Source organism: Convolutriloba macropyga, chromosome 1 (genome assembly GCF_964194025.1).
Source record: "Convolutriloba macropyga chromosome 1, txConMacr16.3, whole genome shotgun sequence".
Taxonomy (NCBI): domain Eukaryota; kingdom Metazoa; phylum Xenacoelomorpha; order Acoela; family Convolutidae; genus Convolutriloba; species Convolutriloba macropyga.
The window spans coordinates 50,534,749-50,561,030 of NC_134468.1; the positions used below are offsets into that span (position 1 = coordinate 50,534,749).

The window sequence follows — 26,282 nt, forward strand, 5'->3', positions numbered from 1 at the left end:
TATTGCTGTGGCTTGTAAAGGTATCACATTTATGTCGAGAAATGTCGGCTTGTTTGAAAGAGAATGGAATTAAACTGTTGAGTTTATGGGCTTTTTGACGCAAATAAAATTATCCTTCCGTGGGTAGCAGTCGTTTCAAAGAGATGCACTTGAATTAACAGGACAAGTTGAACCAATAAATAGAATAAGAAGGAGAGGAAAAAAATAATATCAGAGGAGAAATTAAAAAAATCCTTCAAGTCGAAAATAACTGAAGCGAATAAGAAATAAGTTTGTTTCACAAGATCTAAAGGTCTTCAAACATAAGGACAAGACAAATTTCTTGCACTCAACAAGAATTGAGCTATCTATTGCACAATTAAGATCGAATTCAAACATTTATTCTGCGATGTCAGAACCCACTGATTGCCGGGTGAGAGGTTAAACATTCTCGTCACATTGCAGACAATCGAAGCTGCCAGTCTGCTGGCTTTTATGTAGCCTTTAACAGATTAGCCCATATTGTGTCGGTTTATGAAATGTGTGTCACAAGGATCACTGCAAGAGATGCCAGGATACGAGCATACAGCTGTATGTTGCGTGATCATCATTGCTCACCCAAACGGAGAGGAGTGTCTCAATATCTGTCATCACCCAAAGAGAGGGATAAATAGCTCCAATTATATACTTTCCAAATTAGCAGACAGTTAGACAGTGCATGTATTTAACAAAAATCTTACCACCAAGTGAGAGGGGCTAACAACTTAGCTTTTAATTCCACCCAATGAGAAGGGATATCATCAGATTGCTTTCCTATAGAAGTTTTAAAAGAGATGAAAGGTCATCCGAAGCGCTGTTAACGTTGCAACTGATCGAGATAAAACTAATAACAATTTCAATCAACAACAATTGCCCAAAACTAAGACTCTTCAAATTTTTTTCATTAGGTTTTTTATCGAAACTATTTGCAATTAGTGTTGATGATATATGATGAGATATCATGAGTTGTACAGCAAACAAAATGGTGGTGCACTACTCGTTCGGAAGCTGTATGAATACAGCAACCACTTTTATAAAGCTGATTTTGCCAATTATATATTGTTCCAACCTCGAAATGTATTTGTAGGTTACGAACCTTATGACAACCTGGCATTTTTTGTTAATAAATCAATTTTTGCCCATCGATATGTTTTGCTGAAACAAAACCGTTAAAAATGAAACTTTCTATAAAAATGGAATATTTCTTTGAAGAATATTTCTTCAAAACTTTTCATTTCACGAATAAAAATAGGCTCAAATTTTCACACTGCGGGTACGCTTATGAACTTAAGTATACTTCAGCTAAATTGCAAAAAACGTGACGTCTCAGCAGGGTCAAATCAAAAGATCAGCAGTGGTAAGCTAAATTAACAAAATTTTGGGTGATGAAAATACTTTTAATATGTTATTTCTGCGATGAGAGCATTAATTTTATTTTATTCAATTAGAGTAACTAAAATACAAAAGAAAATTTTTCCGGGAGCACTTACTTCTCTTTGCAATATCTAGTGTGAGGTGATATTGAGATTCGATACATCAAAATTTAGCCAAAATTTAGTCCTTTGAGTTTAAATGTTGATGGTGGGAATTCAGACAAAGTTTGGTTTTCCAAAGTTGAGTGTCGTATTTTCTAACCATCACAATGTTCTGGCCGGTAACCGATCATCCTTATTTTATCTAATTCCTCCATAATATCAGCAGCGAAGCCACTGAATTCCAAAGCATTGAATTCCAAAGCGATTTCGAAGCCGTTGTTTCACTCAAAAAAGGACTAAGAGAAAATTTATGAGCTGATTTGAATTTTAAAATTCTTATAATTCTAATTGGAATCAAGAACAACTAAAACTCGTTAGAATAAAGATAGAAACAGATACAGCTCCGAGTTTCTGAAGCCGCGGATTTAACCTATAAAGCCTATTTCAATTTGATTAATCAAAATTCTATAAATAAAAATTAAAGTTACCTATTTTGAGAGACTAGCTGAGAGACTATTTTTGGCGCCCATTTCTCCTTCAAAAAGTACTTTCAGTTGGAATGCTTTGAAAACACTAGTAAAATGTTTTTTGTTTTCAATTCCGATTCTTCAAACTTTCTGATATGACTCATAATTCAAATTACTAATTCAAGCTTCTCGGGCAATAATGTTACTTTAAATTTTTTTTTATAAAAAAATATTTCCTAAATTTTAGGTATGATCGGTTGGGGAAATCATGGTTGAAATCATTTCTAAGTTCAGTCGAATCTCAGAAAGTTTTTTTGCGATCAGCCTTGTGCCAAAGCACCATGGTGCCCACGCAATTGAGTATTTGCCTTTTATTTGTTCCCAGAAACTCTCACAATCGGTTCTTCAAAATTTCGTCATCATCAACCCACACAATCAGGTTGAACGGAAGAAATGAGCATTGTCCCCACTCATTGGGTGACAAACAAATTCGCGCACAGCAATAACTGGGCAACTAAAATTGGGTGAGCCAAGACTGTAAAATAAATATTGTGGGGCTGAGGGTGTTGTCGCAGGAATGAGTCTCATAACAGGGAATCTCTGGCGATCAGCCTTGTGGCTGAACCTCTCATTAAACTCAGTGAGACTCCTTGAGGTAACCGATTGTAGGCAATTGATAAACCAGCTGGTTGAAAGTTTCGGTTGTCGGCAAGCAAGGCTATACGTTTCAAAGTTTTTCGAACCAAATCTGAGAGGCCCCCGAAAGATTCAAACGCGAGTTGTACAAACTGGATACCTATATCCCTCACTCTATCGTGCCGCGATATCATATCCCCCGATCATGACAGCTCAAAGAGTGTTCACCCAGCTTGTCCAGTCTGCCGTTTTGACAGTAGGGGCGTTTTCGTTCCTCAATGTATAACGCAACACCAATCCGATACTTCAACGCAGCTCTGAATGCATTTGGCTGAAGGTGAAGGCCCAGACTAGGGATTGGAGGTGCGGAAAGCCAGGCACCAGATTGAGGCAACGTGAAAGCAAACGAGCTCTCTCCCGATTTGAAATCTGATTACCAAGAAGGTCAGAAAAAGCAGCATCGTCAAGTGCCTCCTGAATCTTGTGTTGTGTATATTGGCTAATTTCTAGATTCTTCAGTTCATCCACTGTTTCTTTGAAAATTTGGTTGTCTGTAATTTTCTCGCCGGTTATTTGTTCACCTAAAGCGTCTGCCTGCGATACTGACCTATTAAATGCCGCTTTCAGTTGGTCAACTGCATCTCTAATACCAACGCCAGTTTTGCTTATTGGTAGACAAGCCTGCTTCCAAGCGCTGTCACTTATAACGGTGCCTAACATATTCTCAAATGTTGTTCTTTGAAGGTTGTCAAAATCCTGTAAAATAACAGAGGACTCGTCTGATGGAGTGTTACAACGCAGGGAATATACCATCTTTGGGGCACCAAGACAGCTTCGAAGAATTCCAAGCGCACAATGTGGGTCGTCTAGATACTCCAGGTTGTCGAGCAGTTTTTCCATTTTAATGACTCTTTTTCTCAAAGATGCAGCAACAAAGCTGGGATTGCCGATGGCAGCGCCCAAGATCTCGAGTCCTTCTTTGCTATTTCTCTTTACTCTGTTATCTATAGCGTTCAGATCAACGGGTGCCCAAAGCTCACTTTTTTCTATTCTGAGCTCTAAACCGCATCCTTCACCCAAATTTGTCAACAAATTCAATGCTGTGCAAAATTTTTGGTGGGTACCAGCAAAAATGCCATCATCCAAATACCAATTATGCTGAACTAGATTTCGTTTCGTATGTCTATTTCTTTAATGATTAGCCACAAAGCTAGTGAAAACAAAAACGGCCTCAAAGGATCCCCTTATTGAACTCCCGATTGGCTACTTAAGTATGTGTTGTTAAAATGCAAATAACCGTGTTGTGAGAAGCAAAAAGTCGCAAAAGAGGCAACACTAGATAAGAATTTTGCGACTGCTTCCAAAACCTTGATTCTTTTTACCGAATTGAAGGCACTTTTGAAATCAATCTGCATTATTCCGGAATTTTTTTATTTTTGCAGTTTTTCAAAGGAAATGTTTGCTGCGTGTACCATCCCCTCAGCACCACCCTTGACTGCTACTCCCAATTTTTTCGTGTTAAATAGATCAGCAGCTTCTGAATTCGCTTCACGAGCTATGCATTTAGCAATAAGTCGTCCAATGACTTACCCAACAGCGATAGGACGAACGCCACCTTTCAACTTTTTCAATGCAGTTAGCGTTGCACTACATAGTATAGGAGCAACGAATTTGGGAAGCTGACCCCTGCTGGCTAAGTTGAAGAAATCTGATAAACTAGTGATTGCTCGCTCTGATTGATCAGGGCACCGCAGTTTACTGCATGCAGCAGATGCTCGGGATACATTTTTGACGGCCCAGCTGCAGTAAATTTGGAAAACGACTCGATTTGGGAGAATACTGATGCATCGTCAAATTGAAATGCGTTCGTGTTAGCATCTTGATTAAATTGGTCGTCAGGTTGCTTTTCCTTAGGGTGAAGCTTTGTAAGTGCATTCAACGTTGCAGCATTGTCAAGTGCGACATCGTCAGAAGACAGAACTTTCGCTGCCCTCCCAAACTTCGCCTGCAGGCAAAGAGATTTCGCGCAGCTTGCTAAAGCGTCTATTGACTCATTGCTAGTTTTATCTGACTGCTTCATTGAGGCCGCCTCGTACCACAGTGCAGCATAATCACCTGATTTCCATCGCTCAACTCTGCTCAACAACTGTTTCTCTTGCTGGTGCTCGTGTTTCTTACCCCCACGATTAGACTCTCGTAGAACACATTTGCTAATTGCAAAGAGTTTTTTTCCAATTTTCTAAAGATTGTGCGTGTGAAATGCAAGCATGGATAACGGATGTTAGTAATTTTGACCATCTCACCCGAAATTTTACAAGAAAGAACCTTAGGGTAGGGATGTGCTTACTGCTGATGGTTCTGGCCGTTCATTTAGATTTATATCTGTTGCAGCTAGATTTGGTGAACTCGCGGATTGCACAATCTCGTCTATCCGTTTCGCTAAATCGCATGGTATCTTTTTCACTTTAGACAGTAGAGGCGTAAATTGCGAGTAGGCCCAAATTTCGGACCCCACTGGTCATATATAATTTTAGTTTTTCCAAGATGATGTTCAACAACAGATATCTGGTACAATTGATCCTTTATGTCGGGGTAGACAATTTTTGTTTTGGGGGGCACTTGAAAGCGGGAAGCGGTGTCATCAATTATTAAATTATTCATTTGCTGAGTCAGTCCCGAAGATAAATTGCATTGTTTTGCCCCCTAACTAAGCTCTGTAGTATTGTCAGTCTCAGCTAACAAAACCTTCTTGCTTTCTCCAGTTTTCATTAACATTGCATGCAAAATTGCCTACCAAGTTTTTTTTATCCCACCAGATAAAAAAAAACTAGGGCGGGGGTCGGTTTGGTTAGATCTCACCGGTTTGAGGTCCAAACAAGCTCCTGAAGAACCACTACATAATTGATTTGCTCACGTACACAGTGCTTTTGATTTGATAACAGCCCAAAAAAGTTGGTGGGGGATCAATCTAGGGTGCTCAAGATTCGTTGTTAAACTTGTTTCTAGTTTCGTCTTGCTTGTTGAAATCAAGAGAGCAACTTAAACGCAAGTGGAATTATGAGAAAACATAAATTATTTTTTCTCTTTCCACATTTGGACCTCAGTTTACACCGCATTATTCATGTCTCCTCTTCGCGCATACCCAATTGAAAATCTCCCTATGCCTTGTGTAATTTTTCAACTTGTCAAAATCTAATTGATGGTGTATGTAACGGAATTAGTTCTCGTTAAAGGTACCTCTTGCAAAAACAATGAAAAAACCTAAAGTGAATCAATCATATTTGTCTGGAAGGACATTTTCACTTTTTGTGAAAACCATTCTTTGGTAACAATTAGACAAAAAAACCAAAAAACAGAAAAGATAAAAAAAGGTTAACATTTTTTTTAAAACAACTACTTTCAAAGAAAGGAAAACCATTAGATGGCAATTGAAAAGATCAAATATGTTTATGATCACATACAATTTTTTAGAATGGCTTTAATACCTGTCATTAATCAATTTTTTATGCGATTACGAAAAGAACAACAAATAGAGACAACAAAAAACATTCAAAAAAAACTTGCGAAAAAATGCTGTCGAAGCCGTAAAGCCATATTTGCCACCTCAAAATATGTTCAGCGGAACCTTTTTCAAAAGGCAACAATTTGTTATAGGCTTTCTTAATAATGAGAACAGGTAACAAGAAGACCAAAAAAGAGAAAAAGGGCAAAATTAATAAAAACCTTTGTTTTTTTTTGAGAACAATTATTATCAAAGTCATGAATGCCATTAGCTACAAAAAGAATAATTAATTAGGTTGGTCTATTCACAAAGGAAGCGTTCGAGACCTGAAATCAATCTGAATATGTAAAATAACGTTAAATATAGACAAAAATCAAAAATTAGCTTACTTTTTGTACGAAAAACCCGTGTCGAAGCCAGTAAATTCATAACGAATTCCTGAAACATAACATTTTGTACACTTACACCTTCTCCTTACAACAACATTGTCATATGTGACCTTTAGTCAATGAGACTAGGTAACAAACAGACAAAAAAGAAAATTGCGAAGATAAACAACCTTAAAAAGAGTTTTTCTTTATTTTTCAAAACATTTGTTTTTCAAGTCATGACAGCAATCAGTTATCTACTAAAAACAGAATAAGTGCTCATTTATTCCTTTGTAAAACGCCAATGAGACCTGTCCTTACCCAGGTAATTTCATTCGACTAAAAAGAGAAAATAAAATCGACAATTAAAGACAATTGTAAAAAAGTGAATCAAATTCTTCGTGAATGGGGTGCTGCAGCCGTTAAAACCAAAATCTATGCCTTTGAAGACTTTTCTATGTTCAATTGTGCCTTATTGCGAACCCCAATAAGAAAATATGTGAACTGTCATTGAGGTGATAATGTGACAAAACGAGAAAAAAAAACGTGAAAAAAAGGGGCCAGAACACCATAACTTAAGGTGTACAACTGCAAAAAAGATTAAAATGTAATTCAATGGAAGAGGAAGAAGAAGAGGAGGAAACATCATTTCTCTGCTTCACTAAACTACAAGTTGATCAAATTAAGAGAAAAATAGTGGCAATGTTCAATAAGCCATTGTTTATTTAAAAAGCAAGCATTTTTAAAAGTCAAAACGACCATAATCTTTCGAGTAAGGAAAATAGATACATTCATTTGGGACTGTTTAGGAAGACATTTTAGACCTTTCAACAGTGAGCTTTGATGTGAATTGTTCTGTTCCTTAATTAACATAAAATTGAATTTTTTTAAAAACAAAAAAGACCGAGTAATTACAATCCGATTTATTGTTCCGACAGTAACAGTCCAAGATTGAACCAGAACCAGCCCTGCTATTGCCATCCATTTAGAACACTCAGTTTTTACGAATGATTTAGATCTAGATAATTTGTTAGTTAAAAGATCAAAAATAAATGCTGTGTTTTTGATAATCATAGAGCAAAGTTAGCAAAGAACGGCAAAATTTTGATTCTAGACTGCCCTCAACGGAAGTTGAAGTAAAACTAACTCCTTGTCTAGTTTAAAAGATTGTCTTTGTTGTTTTGGTGTTAGTACTTCCGGCAAATTTATTCAACGTGGACTAGAGAAGCTTATTTTGGGCAATTTTCATGAAAAAGGCGGAGTTTTGAAAAATTTAGCCAAAATCTTAGCCAGAAAAATTAAATCAAAATAGTCAACAATAATTTTTTTTACTCTAAAAATGAAATCAAACGTGCTATTGTTAACAATTTTTTTCGCGAAATTGACAAAATTTTAGGCAAAATTCCGGAAAATGTGAATAAAAGCAAAGGAAATCCGTCTTTTATTCACAAAACTTCAAACCTCGATAACTCCCTGTAAAATACGAAATTCAAAAAAACTTATTTCCATATTCTACGCTGGAGGGGTTATTTATTGATACCACTCATAACTCTGTACGATGAATATATCGATCGGTCAAAATTGTCTGAACAAAAAAACCATTTGAGTATATAGTTCCTCCCCCCTCAAGAGGGGTCAGAACAACAAAATAAACAGAAAATTCACTCTGATTGTTATAAACTCTTTTTCCTGATAAACTTTTTCCTGATAAACTTTTTCCTAATAAAGAGGTTTTCCTCTTTTTTTCTGATAAACTGCCCTTCGCTAAAGAATTAGCTTCAATGAAAAATGTCAGCGCAAAATGTTCACATTTCTGCATTTCACTTCAGCGCCAATTTAAAAAACTCCCATACGTTTGTAATTCAACTTTTACAAAAATTCAGTATTGAGTAAAACGATGCAATGCATAAAAGAAGTCTCGGCTTTTTCTAATTTCGAATCTTCGAATAAGCTCTATGGAAAACACAACAAGTCGCCAGCTAAATCTTTGCCTGTTGTGAAGTTCAAATTCTCAAAGCCTTGTATAGTAGCTGTATTTTTTTCAGAATTGAGAACGGAAGAATGTTTCACTCTTTTTTTAACACCATAAGCGCAATAGTTGAAACCCTTACCCTAAATCCTCGACCTGTACTCTGTACATCCAGTCAAGTTGAAAAGTATAGTTTAAAAAGTTTCCAAAACTAAAATAACACAATAAACGCAAATACGGGACTCAACTGTCCAATGAAATGCCTCTTCTTGATAATAATTTTCAGATTTATTATCTTCAGGAAGAAATAAACACTCGAGCAATTACCAACATAGTAATTTAACCAAACTTGCTTCAGAAATGTTGATCCAAACGTTGATGTCGACACAAGATCTATAGGCTATGTTATCAACAACTTTTTTGTTCTTCATAAAATACGCCCATAAAGTATGACAGTTACAGTTGAAACAACCTGGCAGTTGACTTCACAGAAAATTTTTCTCACAAATTGTTTACACAAAAGTGGATTACAGAATAACATTGTACTTGGGAATTTAAAATCTTGCTTTTTTGACTGAACACCAATTTGTGAAAAAATGCCTCAATTAGGGGAAAAAACGAAACACACCTGGAAGCTGATTGATACTGTTTCAACGTTCCTGAAATGTGTGTTTAAGAGAAAGGAGCAGTTGAAAAAGCAGTGCTCTGTACAATTTGCCCTTTTAATTATAGTCTGAGTTTTCCATAAATCTTGTACAGCTAGAATTACGCAAAAATTAAATCGCCAATTAAAGCAAATTGTTGTGGTGATGAAACTACATCTGAAGAAAAATAGTTCAGCATGTTCCTTAAACCTTTCGGGAAAAACAAAGAGGCTGGATGAATAAATTATTGAAAATAATGCACAGCAAAGCACTGATTATATGTCATAACCACTGAACTTCTAATTGAACACCTTTAATTTCCCAAAAACAGTTGCAATTTTAATATATAAGCTTGCAGTAACAAGTTTCAACCTTAATCTTCCGCGTCGTCGTTTTGTCTTCATTAACTGCGCCATATATCACCAATAGGGAATTGCCTACTGCGCTACAAAGCGGTCAGATAAAAAAGAATTTTTATAGATATAAGTTGCAAATTTTAAACAAAAAGTTTGTAAAAAAATAATTCAAACCAAACAGATGAGAGCAATGAATACATTGTTTCAATTTTTCTCCGATCATTCTTCGCTGTTTTTGACAATATAACCAACCTAGTTTGTATTTCTATCCAAAAACACTTGCCGACCTCAGTTTTAATGTAAGAAGTGTCTTAAAAAGTTGACACAGAAAGGTCGCCGCACCTGTGAAGTGCAATCACCTAATCATACCTTTTTCTTAAATTAATATCTTATATTTACTTTTTGAGAATACAGCGACTAAGTGGCCAGATGAGCGCGTCGAATCCCGATAAGATAACAAGCAGAAAGCAGTTCTGTCTAGCAGCTACAACAACATTTAAAAAGTGTCGCAGTCGTATTACTACTAGTTCCTGGTTGAATTCTAGTACCATAGCTATAAATGCGCTGGCTTTAGATTCTATCCAATTTCATTCCATTATGCTTTTTTGACCTCTCTCATCATTCTCCTACTCTACACTAGTTGCCTAACCCGTGGAGATGATGAAAATTGTTTCCAGCTAGTTGTCCGAATTCATTTTACTCAGACGAAATGTTGAAAAAGATGTCGAACAGAACCATGAAAGAAATTGGTCAACACATTTTAAAAAGAAGACTCGGTAGAGGGCGGGAGAATGTTAGGTTGCCACCCCTAGCTGTCATCCACACTTTTCGCTTAAATCTGCCCAAAGTTTTCAAATAATTCCAACCCATTAAAGGAGAATCTTTAAACGCATAACGCGAAAGGTACCAAATTAGCCGATCATCCTTTGTAATTTGTGAAAAGATGAATTCTCAAACTTAGACAAACAATTATACCAGTGACGTTAAAATCACTCTGGAAAATTGTCTTTTCACTAAATGGAACAAAAACTTAATTGAATAAAACAATTCAAATTTTGTTGAGAAAAAGTTAACAAAAACAAGTTTTCGATCAGAAAAAAAACACCCATTTTGTTATTTAAACACCTAATTTTGAATTTTGTCAAACAAGAAAAATGAGATTCTGATCTCAACTTCTATCCAAATTTCAAACCAAGCTTCAAACACCAAGGGCTTTCAGGAAACAAAGCTCTATCTCCATTTATGATGCAGAGAAGTAATTGTCAATTAAAACTTAAATTGATTAACTAAAACGAACGTTTTCGAACATTGCGTTCATCGTCAGGTTTAAAAATTAAATGAAATCATTTACAAAGTATATAATTTTGTCTTTGACTATAATTCTAAGGAATGAGTTAAAATAACATCGAATTTTTGAAATTATTTACAGTTAAAATCACATTTACAACATTTTATTTACACTTATTACACAAAAATATCTCCATTTAACCCCCATTTGATTAATTTATATTTTGGGCTCTAATGTAAATTTCGTATAGAAACTCATAAAATATACCAAAAGAGTTGAAATTTATTGTTAAATTCATCGATATATTATATTTTTATTATAAACAAAATCATGCCATTTATCACAAATAATTTGGCGAAAAAAATCCAGAGAGCAAAAATACCAAAAAGACAAAAACAATTCCAGAAAAAATCAACAATAACAATTATCATTAGGTATTTCCCGTTTTTGACCAGACCATGTGTGTCCATGGCGTGAATTATAATATATATAAATATATATATATATATATATATATATATATATATATATATATATAATTATCTGTACAGAGCTTCATTTGCTACAATGAGCGCGACTCGCAGAAATTAAAATTTTTTATCAAAAGTCGTCTGGGTAATCTAGAGTTGGACTGAAGATCTTAAAAAGTTATCGAAGAGCTATAAAAATTCTTATCCTAAAAGAAAAACAAGGACCTTGAAATTTGCTCAACTGAGACTTGGGAATGTTAGATTTCGCAACGAGGGACTTAGAAATGTAGCACTTAGCACAATTAAAGCTCTGGTTTCGATAATTTCACAAACATTTAAACAAAAATATCACAGTCACAAGAGATCCAACTGATTTTTAGTCTGTCCCTAGAATGAGACTGAGATGAGAGTTCATCTGAGAAGGATTATAGTTTGGCCTGCCTGGTCCAAAAAGATGGGCTAGACTTGCTCACAGATTTGAATATCTCATTTCGAATTTCAGACTTCAACAGGCGTCTATGTATCGTTGGTTCAAAATAGATATCGTTTACTTCCACATTAGTTCTGAAAAGTGTAGGGCCTCCTCTAGAGTCAAATTCAAACCACCACTGAAACACAAATTGACTTCAAATTAGTTGCAAGGCCTAGTATGCCCTAGCGACAGTAAGGTTTATAGGGACATGAAATTATCCCCCCACCAGGGTCGGTAGGCATGCATATTAATCGAAAATTAGCCAACACTGGTTAGGATTTTTTCTGTCGCGATCGAGAAAAATGCGACAAGACGAACATTAAAAGTTTGTACGCATTTCACTGAATAGTGAAAACTGTTAACTCTGATTAGTGAACAGAACTTCTGATTAGTGAAGCATCACATCTGTATCAAACATCACGGATTTAAAGTCTTCAACAGGATCATATATTAAACTCTAGCAATAAAATAGTTCACGAATGGCTCCTTAGAATGCCCGATTCTGCCTTAATAAGGAAGTCTTAATACAAAAAACAACCAAAAAAACAAAAAACAATCAGAATTATGCCTCATTGGAAAATCCAATGGTAGCTGCCATTGGATTTAATCACATGAAAACCAGAAAACAAAAAATCAAAACAAAAAGTAAAGATTACCTAAAAGCTCAGGAAAACAAGTACCCATACCTCCATAGAAGGCCTAATGGTCCTCTCAGTAATAAACCTCAGTGATCAGACCACAGAAAGTGCAAAAATAATCCACAGAACTACTAAATTTTTACAATACTCCGTTATAGAAACAGATAAGCTGATCGACAGAAACAGTCCCCTTTTCAGCAGTCAATGAGAAATTTCTTGAAATTGACTTAGTGACGAGACAAACAAAACACAACAAATATGAGTACAACTCAAAAATTAGGAAAAAAATAAAAAAAACAATAGCATCTATGCAACTTTGATCATTGCATCTATGCTAATTTGAAAACAAAAGTCATATTTCGGCATGTCCAAAACAATTTCAATAATTTGAAAACTGGCAACAAAACTTGTCTCTACAATTTAGTAGGAATTTGAAGCAGTCTTTCATTTTCTTTATTATTCAAAACATACGGAACTCACTGGTGCAATGTACAAGAACCAAGTTCCTTTACGTTTCCGTGTCCCAAACCTTTTCAATTTGCAAAATCAGAACTTTTTTTCCTGATTAATGTGGAGTTTATTGAAGAATGGTCGACCATCCCTCACAAAAACAATTATCGTTAGGAATTTCCCGTTTTTTGACCAGAACTTGTGTAACCATGGCGCGAATTGTAATATAAATATATATATATATATATATATATATATATATATATATATACACATATATATATATATATATATATATATATATATGTATATATAAAGATATATATATATACATATATATATATATATATATATATATACATATATACACATATATATATATATATATATATATATATATATACATATATACATATATATATATATACATATATATATATTTATATATATATATATATATATATATATATATATTTAATATATATATATATATATATATATATATATACATAAGGTGGGAGAGAACTTGATTTAATAACATCAGTGCGACTCTCAGAAATTGAAATATTGTTGAAAAATTTTCTTGGTATGCAAGACTTAGGCCGACGAGATCAAAAATTTTGGGCGTGTCCTAGGGTAAAAACAGGGACCTTGAAATTTGCTCCACTGAGACTTTAGAGTTTTAGATTTCATATAGGGACTTAGAAATGAGACACTTTAGCACAATTAAAGCTCTGGTTTTAATAACTTCACAAATTTTTAATCAAAAACATCAAAGTCACAAAAGATCGAACTGATTTAAAATCTGTCCCTAGAATTGAGACAGATGAGAGTACGCCTGAGAAGGACACTTACTTGGGATGTCTGGTCACGAAAGATGGGCTAGCCCTGCTCACAACTTTGAACGTCTCATTTCGAAGCCCAAATTGTAATGGGCGTCCAGGTATTGTTAGATCAAAATAGATATCATTTACTTCCGCATTATTTCTGAAGGGAGTAGGGCCTGCTCTAGCGTCAATTTCAAGCACCACTGAATTACAAATTGACTTCAAATTAATTGCAAGGCCTGGTTCACCCCTGCAACAGTAAGGTTTATACGGACGTGAGGTTATCCCCCCATCAGTGTCGGTACAGAAGCATATTAAACAAAAGTTAGCCACCATTGGTTTGGGTTTTTTCTGTCGCGCTTGAAATAAAGGAAACTGGCGGAACATTAAAGTTTTCAACAAATTTCCTTGATTAATGAAAACTTAACTCTGGTTAGTGACTAGAAGTTCCGATTAGTTAAGCATCACATTTGTATCAAACATCAAAGATTGGTGATAGCAACAAGACAAAACAAATCAAACACAAATTAAGCAAAAGCAATAGGTAAGCCCAATAAAAGCAACAGCCTCATTAAAATATTAAGATTGTTATAACGAAACAAGAATACGGCTGTTAAAAAACATAGTGCAGTAATATTGCAGTATAAACTTTGTAAAATTAGACAGCCTTCGGAAACAGTAAGCGTGCCAAACAAGTCCAAAGCTTCATCAACAAAAAGAACAACCTCAAGCAACAACTTCAGCTGAAGGTGATGGAGTGGAACGCAGTAAAAGAACTCTCCGAACAGCAAAGCAGTAGTATTGAACGTCAAAGCATACTACGCGAAACATTGGAACTCTTGAGGTCAAAAAAAGGTCACTTAGACAAAAGTTGCAGTAACCTCATGAAGCTACAGCATGTTGTCAATTAGTGAAAACAGGTGTCAACAAGTGAACAAGTTGACAGAATCGCTAATGAACCTGCCGAAAAAATGCTGAAATGTAATCAGAGAGCAAAAAGAACCAGAACGTACTCAAATGACACGGAATCAGCTCTTAACACAACAGGGCCTCAATAGGGCCTTCCCTAATATACCCTTTACGGGCAGACAGTAACCTTAACGCAATAGAGCAATAAGATCTCAGTTTACAAGCCGCACTAATCAGGAGACTAAAACTGCTGTCTCGTCCGTCTCAGAACACCCTGCCAAATCTCAGCCACTTATGAACATTGACGAGAGCAAAGGAACAGGGAGTTGCTCTCAGGGGCCTTGAGAACGAATAATGTCAATCGAGAAATTCATTCGAGTCGATAGAGAGAAGAGAACCAAGTTCGAGGACAGCCAACGGGGCAATCCTAACCACCAGGTGCTTTTCACCACAGCAATAGCACAGCTGGTCTGACTTAAGACATAGGTACAAACCCCAAAACAATCAACAACCACCGGGCAACTGTTGCGAACCTGACGGAAACTATAACAACGGCTATAACAACCACATATATAACGGCATCCCGCGTTTCCCGAGTACTCCATGGGCCTGGATGCAACACCAAGCACTGATGTTCCAGAACACATTGAGTTTGCCTAAGATATCAAATGACAAACTCACAGTTGATCCTCTGAAATGGCATCAGTGGTTCAGGTTCTTCAAAGCAAAACTTAGCAACAACAGGGGCCTCTCAGACGCCCAAAAGATGACATACCTCCAAAACTTTGCTACACAAAACATAAGATTCCATGAGTGAACACTCCTACAGTGAGAACAACTACCATGAAGCCATTGCTGAACTGAGCAGGAAATTCGGCAAACTTTTGCTTACCTCAAGCAATTGGAGAGGTATCTTTGGTGATTGGATTGACTCATACAAAGAAACGTGCGAGGACATCTCCCCACAACAGAGCCAGAAAAACAGAGTAAACAATTCTTCTAGATCGGAGCCAAGTGATGTGCAATGTCAACTCTGCTCACAAAACAACAACCCTGGTCGATGTCCCGCACATTTGAAAAAGCCACATGACAGACAAGGTTGTGTGAAGAGATCCAAATTCCGCCCTGGATGCCTAAGAGCCCACGAAAAGGGCCTTCTGCCAATAAGGAATAAGGTGCCCTGTGGACAGATGCAATCGCTTCCATCACTCTACACTCCATATGCCAGATGCAAGGCAGCAACAACAAAATGCACAACCAAAGAGGAGTTGGAATCAAATCTCGCAACAATGTCAGAAACCACACGAACTAAAACCAGTCAAACAATGGACGTAAGTTTAAAAATGAATACCAAAGGCAACAGACAAGTTCGAACCGCAACCATCAGAATGGAGAGCAGAACAGTCAAGGTCGACCGAACAGCAGCATTTCACACATGGGCATAAAAAAGAAACAATGCTTTTCAACGTCAGCAGATGACCACACCGAAAAACAACAAACAGCAAAATAACATTCAGCGCGGTGTATCCCAACATCAGGCAACCACTCATCAACACAACTACGCTTGCAGCAACCAAAAGAAACATGGATTAGACCTCAGGTACAGTTGCAGGCGATATCAGTAACACCTCTCAACAGGGACTTCTGCATCAAGACCTACGTACTGATGGACAGCGGTAATGACAACACACAAGTAATACAGAACATTGCGATGCACTTCACAATCAACAGCCCAGAGACATAACCATACCTTTAGCTTCACTTCGTCGTGCACACTCAGTTATAGCAGCAGGTGTCACGATCAGCATAGGAGTTTTGTACGGCAGTTGTCCTGTGATCAGACTACTTGTGCAGGCAACAGCAGTGGAGGAGTTTTGGATGCGAAGAACTCAAATTGAAATGTTGAATGAGAGAAAATTCTCAACTCCAGAAAAAAATCCCACCAATCAGGGACAACCGGATAGGATTGGAGCAGATACATTCACAGCAACAGTTCCCAAAGGCTTAAGAATTGAACCAGCTGGCATCCCATACGGAATCAACATTCTGCATGGTTGGACACCGACAGGGCTCATTCTACAGAGTTGCGGAGAGAAGAAGGTCAGCCAATCAACCAACACCATCATTGCATTTCTCAATCATATTCAAGTGATAACAAGATGAGGCCGATGAAGATCATCAGTTTTTCGGGACAATTGAGTGAGTGAGCGCCAATCAGTGTTCTACCAAAGGATAGACTTTAGATGACGTGGAAGCTGTGTCTGTCCTCAATGATACCATAAAAAGCACCAGTGACATTTACCAGATTAAACTTGCAGCTCTGCAACAAAGGTTGGACAGGGACACGAACTTGAGAGAACGCTATGAGGAAACCGTCAAAAAGACTTGTATAAAAACTACATCTCAACTGCAGACCCTAGTTGCAAACAGTTGGTTTGGCACTTTCTCATCCAATGATCATCCAATGATCAACAAAGAATTTCACTGAATGATGCATTGCTGACAGGGCTGGATCTACTTTGCAACCTGCATGGCCTTCTTCGCTTCAGGCAGTAACCAGTACTAGTCACGGCGGACAACGAGGCAATGTTTATGCAGATTGGCATTCAACCACAAGACAAAGAGAATCTACGTTTTCTGGACCGAGGATGGCAGTGAGAAAATCTTCAAATACCGTCGACTCATGGAGCCACATGTTCAACTTGTGCAATCTTTGTTCTGTAGAAATGACCATAAACAATAGCATCCAGAGGCATACACATCAAACGCGCAGCAGTTCAATATGGATGAATTCCCACAGACCTACCCTTCTAAAGAAGCCTGCAGAAGTGCAGAGAACAAAATTGTTCTGCAGACAGGAGGAATCACTTTGACAAAGTTCCTAATCAACAAACCAACCGCATTACAAAACCTGCTGGAAGAAGACAAGGCAAACATGCAAACTCGTAGGATCCTTGGTCAGACGTGGGAACCAACAACGGACAAGCTGATGCCTGCACAACCAAAGTTTCCCTACACAGCACAACTGATTTAAAGGAAGGTGCTATCAATGGCAGCTTCTGTGTTTGATTCGGTTGGACTGATTTTGCCGTTTGCCATCAGAATTAGATACACTTTGCAGAAAAACATTAAAGAAGGAATAAGTTGGGACCAATCAGTGTGAGAATGCTACCAACAGGAACTGCAACAGTGGATGGAGGACTTTGACAGCACGACTTCAATCTAAATTCCTAAATGCTTGATTCCCAATTTCAACGGAACTCAGCATCACACGTTCAGTGATCCGTCGATGACGGCAATTGCCGCCATAGCGTATGTGAGAACAACCAGCGCCGATGCATCTTCTGCAACACAAAATCTGATCAGCACAAAAATGATACCGATCAAGCAGCTGAGTATTCCAATACTGCAATTGGAAGCGGCAACATTTGATTCTGAGGTAGCTGTGTTCTGCTAAAGCGATATCCAAGCACAAACATAAGATTTACGTTGCCAATAGGTTGACGGAAATTCACAAGAATTCCAGCCCAGACTGGAGACACATCCCTGGAAAGATTAATCCCGCTGACCACGGCAAACAAGGGCTCGCCTCATCAGACATCCCAAGTAATGGCTTAAACCACCCAACTTTCTGAGGACACCTCAGGATTCTTAAAATTAAATTCTCCCAGGGCACCGATCTCCTCATATGCACTACACAAAAGAAACAACTTCACGCGCCTGTCATTTTGATTAAAAAATTCCGAACAAGAAGAAGAAAACTAACTACTTGAGACCTCCAACACTGCGGATTTTGCATCAGATGGGACCAGGGCAAGGAATTACCTCATCAAGATGTCCCCAATAAAGTTTCTCCCCAAACACTTTCATTTTGGTAAATCATAACTTTATTTCCTGGTTGATGTTGTTTTTATTGAAGAAGTCAGAATCGGCTGACTTTCACTTCCATTATTATTTATAGTAAGGAATTTTACTTTTTTCACTAGAACTTGTTTGCCCATTGCGTGCCTTGTAATATTTTATATATATATATATATATATATATATATATATATATATATATAGAGCTTGAAATGTTACCATGAGTCCGACCCGCTTGAATTATTTTACTGTTGAAAAGTCGTCTTAGTATGCAACACTTAGGCCAAGCAGCTTAAACATTCAATTTGAGTTCTTATTGACTTCACACATTCAAAATGTGAAGATCTCAAAAACGAATCTGCCGGAAATATCCAAATTCTTCCATTGTAGAACCATAATAGGAGTAATAACAACCTTGCTATTGAAACGCACGATCATTAAAAACACGAAGTTGTCGATAATATTGTGCTGAAGTGTGCTACACACAGTAACACTGTCTGATAATCTTAGTGCTATTTTGAGAATTTACGTTATAATGCGTGAAGCACAAAAAAGAATTGCACAAAGTCCATTTTAGCATGTGAAACAAATTGCCAAGTAGTTTTGAAGAAACTACAATTTGTGATCTCTAACTCAAACTGAGAATACTATGACGTGATATTGTCACACCACTTTGAGAACAACAACTTAACCTTGATAATTCTGTTGAAACTGTTATTTCTATCCAATAGGATACTAGAGAGGCACGTGTCCACAAGTATAAAGAGAGCTTGCACGCTCAACCTCTAGCACAATTCGGTCTCCGATAACTTCAGATTTGAATCATACTTCCGTATTGCTACCTTGCTTAAATCTCAACTTACTTGCGATAGTTTTCGACTTAGAATATTTTGTGACTAGTTCATAACTAAGAACTTTCTAAGTCATAAAATATTAACTTATCACAATTTTGGAAATCAGGTAAGTTCCACCTAATTTCTCTAAGTTATAAGTTAACTTCTTTTAATTTCTATCTAAGTTATAAGTTCAACTTAGAAAAAAAACCTTTGCTAACTATTGCTATTTCAGTCCTAATAAATTAACTATTCTATCCCTTCGTGCTCGGTTCACATTTGATGCTAATTAACATAACCTATTTCTACATCCACTGATCCATTCGCATACACTTAGGTTGAATCCAATAATTGCCTTTTCACTACATTTCGTACCTTTGACGCTAAAATGGTTAATGCTAACGACAAAAACTACATAGTAAAGTATCCTGAACTTAAGTCAGCTCAGTCAAATTTTGATTTACAAAGCTTTATGTTCCAAGTTTAATATAAACCACAGTCTTTATGTAATCATCATCAAATAGTATACCCAACGCCATATGATTCTCTATATATTAGTTTTAGTGACTGTTTCGATATGAAAACTGGAGAACCCATTCACAAATTTAAACCTGATAACGTTGCTATCATCTTAAAGAATAAATATTATTCCAGTGACAACAAAACAGTTGATACAAAGCATTTTCAAACTTATGAGAATATTGATTTCGAAGCACATATTGGAACAAAAATTGATTATTTGCACTTTAATAATCTTCGGCAACTTCAAACTTCTGCCTTAGAGCTACTAAGAAATGACGTTGAATTAGCTCAACTATTCTCAATACTTTAATGATCTCTCATAAAAATCCGCGTTTGGCTGGATATACCATAAAGGAAACAGAAAAACCAATGGCAATGTTTGCTTGGCTATATATTTCTCCTGAATTTCATTCTCACTTACAGATTCTCAATAAGTGCTATAACTGAATAACAATACTTTATGAAAAATGAAATCCATTTTGTTGATTCTATTTCTATACAGACCTTCACTGAAGCCGAAGATCAATTATGCTCTGAGAAGCATTCAATTTATTTCAACTAGATGTGGATGATGATAACTCATTGGTTGCACTACTCCCACAATTAACAAAAGTAAGAGGACATGCACTCTTCAAACCTCACAGAGTCATTCACCAAATAGCAAATATAATTACTGCAAGCATTCATGCTTCTATCTACACAAATAAAGACATGACGGCTTTCTGGAATTTAATCATTTTCAAATTCAATATGAAAGGAGTTCTCAAACACTTTACTAAGTCGTTATTAGGTAGCAGAGAATAATTTTCAAATATTTCAGGAACAATTTATTATAATTCGAGAAAAACTTAGCTGGATTCATTCATTTCACACGACTTCTTTAATAGTCACTTTGTTGAAACCTTTGGTACGATACAATATATAATTGACTGCTGTGGAATGTTCTTTGCCGCCTTCTTATTTATTAAGCTACTCATCGACGTAGTTCTATGCCTTATTTAAGCAATGCAAATTAATAAGATTACAGATGCATCTATATAACTTTGGTAAAGCACTCTTTGCTGCCACATTCGATTTAGTGTCAGTTCTAAATCTGACCTCTACCTATCAAGCAGTTATTTCCGAGAATAATAACACTGATGAAAATAGAGAACGAACAATGCAAAATCCAAAACCTGAGAATTCTACTATTAAAGAACGAGTTATTCAAATCCCACCTTATGAAGAGAATATTAGCTTACAAGCTATAAACATCGAGAATAAAAGTGTTTATCCATATCTAAATGATGCGAATAACAGAGACGAAAACAGAAACGACCATAACGTTCCTACGTCTCCAGTATAGGTTTAACTATTCTATCACTCTTAATATCATCAAACTATATGATGATACAGACTAACTGTATATTTATTTTTGATTTCCTTTGATTGAGAATACAAAAAAAAGCTAAGAAAAGAGAGTACTTGCAAAATAATTTGAGAAATAACGAAAAAATATGCACCTAGAATAGAAAAAGAGTAGAGAATACTTGATATTTTAGTAATTGTCTTCAATCCCTAACGAAACGAACTGATATCAGTCTTTCAGAAGGGACCTTCAAGTGGTTGGCCGAATTACAGTACACAATCCACTTCTAAACCCCAATCAGGAGTTAAACAACTTGACGGACTAGTTCACACAACTCATATTACCCCCTCTACAACTTATCTTTCAGCTATCAAGATGTCAGCAGTGCAAACTCAGACAGCTAGTGCAAATTCATCAACAACGATTACATCATCCAAAAAGAGAACTAAAACCGCAGAGACAATTGCAAAGAAATAACCACGTAAACAATTCACTAGAGGGACATTCAGCCCAGCGAAGCCGCTAGAAGTAAATATACCCAAGACAAACAATACAGTACCCATCGTTTTAGCAAACTCTACAACTACTCAGTCGTCTCGACCAAACTTTCTCAATCTTCAACATTACACAACTATCCCCTGCAAGACCGCCTACAAAGACAACATCAAGCTGAGAGACAAGCTAAATCCCCCGGTTTTAGTGGACGCCCAAAGTACGATTCGAATTAAATCTACCAGTTACATCAACATATTCAACCTCATTGGTTATTTGTCGCACGAGAAATCATATTTACTAACTAATTACAATCTACAAGTCCCGTTTGACAACATTCCAGCAAATCTCACTCATCAGCTTGGTACCTTTACTTATCAGGTACAGCAAAACTTTCTGACAGAAAGGCAACGCTCTCAACAGCTCGCACAACAGTTTACTGAGCTCCAACTGAAGATCGCAAATCTGAAGCACCAACTCCCCATCCTCCGCTCTTCAAATTGAGCACTCATGGAATGGAATAGATAATTTTGTGGTTGTTGATCTTCAGTACTTCCTTCATTACATCTTCTTTCTCCAGCGGTGATAAAAATTCTTCGTTAACACATTCGATTTCACGCCTACTTATTAGAGTCATTTTTATTAATTCTTTGGTTCCGTTACTTGCATCAAGTAAAGTACCGAATAGTTCTGATGAATCCGCATTTCTCCTATCTACATTGAAGTAAAATAGTTGTTGTTTTACATTTACCGGTTACCTTGCTCGCAATTTATAGTAAACGAGGAGTCCATTTTTATCATTCAACTTTTCTATCGAACTCATTAACCTATTTAATGTCTTACAGTAGACGTTAAGTACTTTAAAACATATTGTGATCTTGCTGATTTCATTGAATCAATATATGTTAAAATTTCAAAAATATTCTTAGTTGGAAATAAATTCTACACCCCAGTCTCAGTTCATTGGACGTTTGAGTTACAAAAAGATATCTTATTTTTGCAGGATAACAAACCCAATGAAATTGTAGTTTATTTTCATCAAACTCCTGAGAACGATCTATTCGAATAATTTACTTGTCCTATTAAATTTGACGTTTTGATTTAATAGCTATGGACCGGGATAAGATGTACTGAAGTATGATACACTCAGTAACACTGTTTGATAATCTTAGTGCTATTTTGAGAATTTATGTTATAGTGAGTGGAGAACAAAAATGAATTGGACAAAATCCATTTTAGCATATGAAACAAATTGCTAAGTAGTTTTGAATAAACTACTAATCTGCGTTTTTCCAATCTACACCTATCTACATTGAAGTAAAATAGTCATTGTCTTACCTTCACCGGCTACCTTGCTTGCAATTTATAGTAAACGAGGAGTCCATTCTTATCATTGAACTTTTCCATCTAACTCCTTAACCTATTTATTGCCTTACAATCTTTCAGTAGGCGTTAAGTACTTTTAAACATATTGTGATCTTGCTGATTTCATTGAATCAAAATCTGTTAAAATTTCAAAAACATTCTTAGTTGGAAATAAATTCTACAACCCCAGTCTCAGTTCATTGGACATTTGAGTTACAAAAAGATATCTTATTTTTGCAGGATAACAAACCCAATGAAATTGTAGTTTATTTTCATCAAACTCCTGAGAACGATCTATTCGAATAATTTACTCGTCCTATTAAATTTGACGTTTTGATTTAATAGATATGGACCGGGATAAGATGTACTGAAGTGTGATACACTCAGTAACACTGTTTGATAATCTTAGTGCTATTTTGAGAATTTATGTTATAGTGAGTGGAGAACAAATATGAATTGGACAAAGTCCATTTTAGCTTGTGAAACAAATTGCTAAGTAGTTTTGAATAAACTACTAATCCGCGTTTTTCCAATCTAGACCTATCTACATTGAAGTAAAATAGTCATTGTTTTACCTTCACCGGCTACCTTGCTTGCAATTTATAGTAAACGAGGAGTCCATTCTTATCATTCAACTTTTCCATCTAACTCCTTAACCTATTTATTGTCTTACAATCTTTCAGTAGACGTTAAGTACTTTAAAACATATTGTGATCTCTCTGATTTCATTGAATCATAATCTGTTAAATTTTCAAAAATATACTTAGTTGGTAATAAATTCTACACCCGTCTCAGTTCATTAAACATTTGAGTTACAAAAAGATATCTTATTTTTGCAGGATAACAAATCCAATGAAAATGTAGTTTATTTTCATCAAACTCCTGAGAACGATCTATCCGAAATACTATAGCGTACTCATACAAAAGAAACTCTTAACATCAATAGCTTAAGAACACATATTTTGAAGGAGGCGTTGATATCGAATGGTTTAGAGATTACTGCCAACTTTCTGAACATAGTGAATCCGCATGGATAAAGTTATCTAAACAGATTATTTTCAACAATAAAGTCTGCAAAGTCTCTAAACTATATTACTTCGAAATGCAATGTGAAATTATTCTTTTACTTGAAGATTTGAAAGAAATTGTTATTTATTATGAGATGATGACTAAAAGCAAAATAAATCATTTCATGAAGATAATTCGAAACGATCAACCAAGTGTTAACATTAATTCTTTGAACTAAAGCTTTGAAGCTTACTTTGAGTAGCTCATTATTTAGTAGCACGCAAACAAAGATGAATTAAGAAACCGAATTCTTTATTTGGGGAATTAATTCCGCAACGTTTACCCTTATGGTCTTGTGGAACTTTATTATAATTTCATTATTTAGATACCTTGCTTGTCATTACAGACAAACAAATTAACAAGTATATTCTTCAACTTACATTATTCAACTTCAGATGTATTGACAGCAAAACATTTATAGAAATTCTACAAACGGTCTACCACGACGGCCACCCAAAAATATTGGACATTTTAATTTGGACAATAATGCATCTCAGGACATCGTCAACACTTCTTCAAGAGAAAACTCATTAACATGAAGCTACGATGAACTTTAACCAAGTAATCAAACTCACAAACTTTTTATGCTTAATTGTTATAAAGTTAAGCTAAACAATTTACTCATCCTATTAAATTTGGTGTTTTGGTGTTACTCATCCTATTAAATTTGTTTAATACCTATGGACCGGGATAGGATGTACTGAAGTATGATACACTCAGTAACACTGTTTGATAATCTTAGTGCTATTTTGAGAATTTATGCTATAGTGAGTGGAGAACAAAAATGAATTGGACAAAGTCCATTTTAGCATGTGAAAAAAAAACTGCTAAGTAGTTTTGAATAAACTACTAATCTGCATTTTTCCAATCTACACCTATCTACATTGAAGTAAAATAGTCATTGTTTTACCTTCACCGGCTACCTTGCTTGCAATTTATAGTAAACGAGGAGTCCATTCTTATCATTCAACTTTTCCATCTAACTCCTTAACCTATTTTTTGTCTTACAATCTTTCAGTAGACGTTAAGTACTTTAAAACATATTGTGATCTCGCTGATTTCATTGAATCACACTTTGTTCAAATTTCAAAAACATTCTTAGTTGGATATATATTCTACACCCCAGTCTCAGTTCATTGGACATTTGAGTTACAAAAAGATATCTTATTTTTGCAAGATAACAATTCCAATGAAATTGTACTTTGTTTTCATCAAACTCCTGAGTACCTTCTATTCGAAATACTACAGCTCAATTATAAAAAAGAAATTCTTAATATCAATAGCTTAAACTATTGACCGCTCACTTACTTCAATTAAGTTATTCACTATTGTTATGTTCCCTTCTCAATTATTAAGCGTCCAGTTCTTCAAACAGGTTGCAACACTTCTTATCACATCTTATTAGCTAAATTCGCTAGAATTGGCTAATTCGTTTTATAGACTCTAATAAACTTATCACTAATCTATTCTTCTCTATACAAGAACTCGAAATAATTATATATTAATATTATATATCTATATATATATATATATATATATATATGTATATATATATATATATATATATATATATAAATAAATAAATATATATGGTACTGTTTTATTTGTCATATAGCTTTCTTCAAGAATAAATGTCCATTCATTCTCCTCATTGCTATTGACATAACAGTTGTTTTACCGTTCGTATTCAAAATGAACACATATTTTGAAGGTGGCGTTGATATCGAATGGTTTAGAGATTACTGCCAATTTTCTGAACATAGTGAATCCGCAAGGATGAGGTTATCTAAACAGATTATTTTCAACAATAAAGTCTGCAAAGTCTCTAAATTAAATTACTCCGAATTGCAATTTGAAATTATTCTTTTACTTGAAGATTTGAAAGAAATTGTTATTTATTATGAGATGATGACAAAAAGCAAAATAAATCATTTCATGAAGATAATTCAATACGATCAACTAAGTGTTAACATTAATTGTTTGAACTAAAGCTCTGAAGCTTACTTTGAGTACTTCATTATTCAGCAGCACACAAATAAAGATGAATTAAGAAACAGAATTCTTTATTTGGGGAAATATTTCCGCAACATTTACCCTTATGGTCTTGTGGGCCTTTATTATAATTTCATTATTTAGTTACCTTGCTTGTCATTACAGACAAACAAATTAACAAGTATATTCTTCAACTTACATTATCTTCATTATTCAACTTCAGATGTATTGACAGCAAACCTTTTATTGAAATTCTACAAACGGTCTACCACGACGGCCACCCAAAAATATTGGACATTCTAATTTGTACAA

General features: G+C 35.5%; 1 protein-coding gene across 1 annotated transcript in view; it reads right to left on the reverse strand.

Moving 5' to 3' along the window:
• The window catches only part of LOC142349709 (neuronal acetylcholine receptor subunit beta-2-like), a 154,042-nt gene that overhangs the window by 73,957 nt on the left and 53,803 nt on the right, over positions 1-26,282 (reverse strand). The window contains exon 2 of the mRNA XM_075401443.1: positions 1-148. This exon is cut by the window's left edge and continues 1,412 nt beyond it. The gene's annotated coding sequence lies outside the window, so the exon portion shown is untranslated. The remainder of the gene's footprint in view (positions 149-26,282) is intronic.